The sequence below is a fragment of the Bison bison genome, unplaced genomic scaffold (assembly GCF_000754665.1).
Source record: "Bison bison bison isolate TAMUID 2011002044 unplaced genomic scaffold, Bison_UMD1.0 scf7180017864236, whole genome shotgun sequence".
Lineage (NCBI taxonomy): Eukaryota > Metazoa > Chordata > Mammalia > Artiodactyla > Bovidae > Bison > Bison bison.
In genome coordinates, this window is record NW_011494808.1 from 524639 (window position 1) to 526547 (window position 1909).

A 1909-nucleotide genomic window follows, 5' to 3' on the forward strand; every position below is an offset into this window, starting at 1 on the left:
AGGTTTTTTGTATTTCCATACAAATTGTGAAATTATTTGTTCTAGCTCTGTGAAGAATACCGTTGGTAGCTTGATAGGGATTGCATTGAATCTATAAGTTGCTTTGGGAAGTATACTCATTTTCACTATATTGATTCTTCTGATCCATGAACATGGTATATTTCTCCATCTATTAGTGTCCTCTTTGATTTCTTTCACCAGTGTTTTATAGTTTTCTATATATATGTCTTTAGTTTCTTTAGGTAGATATATTCCTAAGTGTTTTATTATTTTTGTTGCAATGGTGAATGGAATTGTTTCCTTAATTTCTCTATTTTCTCATTATTAGTGTATAAGAATGCAAGGGATTTCTGTGTGTTGATTTTATATCCTGCAACTTTACTATATTCATTGATTAATTCTAGTAATTTTCTGGTGGAGTCTTTAGGGTTTTCTATGTAGAGGATCATGTCGTCTGCAAACAGTGAGAGTTTTACTTCTTTTCTAATTTGGATTCCTTTTATTTCTTTTTCTGCTCTGATTGCTGTGGCCAAAACTTCCAAAACTATGTTGAATAGTAATGGTGAAAGTGGGCACCCTTGTCTTGTTCCTGACTTTAGAGGAAAATATTATTTGTCTTTGCCACAGTAACTTTTGACCAACATTTAATGCATCACTTTTAAATTAATTTATTTATTACTTATTCACTTTCTGTAAGATCCAATAAGTTGAATCTAGGACACGCTCCTTTTATGTTTTTAAAATTTTTTCTACAGAGAACTAACAGTTCAATTTTATTCAGAGCAAAGAAAAAGGAAACTTTTGATCATACTAGAAGAAACTGAGCCATGAATTTGGAATCTCTACTGAAACTACACATGCAATGAGGACAAAATTCTGCTAATACAATTGATTTTCTGTTGCATTTGTTGTCTGTGTCTCTAATATTACAATTATAAACAAAACAGTGCAACTAGTATTTGGAATAATTGCTGCACTGTTGCAGCATTAGGCACGCAATTTCACTTCTCTTCACATGGCTGGTTCTCTTTGCATACCTGGGTTTCCCCTTCTTTAGTAAAATCACTTTTGATATTGAATGTCTTTCAAATCACCTCAGTTTTTTCCTTGATCATATTGACAACAGCCTTGCGGGTAACATGAAGCAAATCTTTGATTTCTAAGTAGTTTGCTTCCAATGTAAGATCAAATCATGTTCCTTGGTCAACTTTTAGGAAGTTGTTCATATATTCAGAGATAACATCTGTTCACTTTTCTTTGTTCTCAATGTCCTCAGGATGATGAGGATTGTCCTTGTGATGGGTGCACTACTGAATGACCATTTTTTGTTTTTTTAAATACTGCTGCATTAACATTTGACAAAGGGACAGGATTATCATCTCTTTCATCATCTATTCCCAAATCTGCCTTTAGTGACACTTGGATAGCTTTCACACTCTTTTATTAGTGACCATAATATAGTTTTCTTTCAGCACGTACTTGATGAACAGCGCGACTTCCAATACGAATGATAGTCATAGATTGTTTTGCAATTTCAGCATCAACTTTGATTATCCATCAGACCTCTGCAACCCCTACCTCAAAAGCTTGGCTCCATCTCCACAAAGCAGAAATGGGGGACTGGCTGCCATACTCTTTGGGCTGAAAGAGTCCTTCCCACACTCTTTTTAATTAAGTGAACCTTTAACACCAAACCGAGTTACTTAACATTTGACATCTTCTTGAGTTCTAATGAAAACAAGGATGCTTAGTAAAGACGTAACCACTCATGAATTTCCTCTTGGAATATACGCTCTAATATCGCCACAAAACTTGTTCAAATAGGTCAAAATCGATCTTTTGATGTAGTTTATTCATTTCTTCATACAAAAATATTCATTTAATTCAGATTTAAATTGAAAAAATAAGG

The 1909-nt window shown here is 33.6% G+C and overlaps 1 protein-coding gene and 1 pseudogene across 1 annotated transcript in view; one reads left to right on the forward strand and one right to left on the reverse strand.

Moving 5' to 3' along the window:
- The window catches only part of ADAM18 (ADAM metallopeptidase domain 18), a 108635-nt gene that overhangs the window by 65790 nt on the left and 40936 nt on the right, over positions 1-1909 (forward strand). The window lies entirely within an intron of this gene.
- LOC104993250 overlaps positions 1002-1909 on the reverse strand; it is a 3596-nt pseudogene continuing 2688 nt past the window's right edge.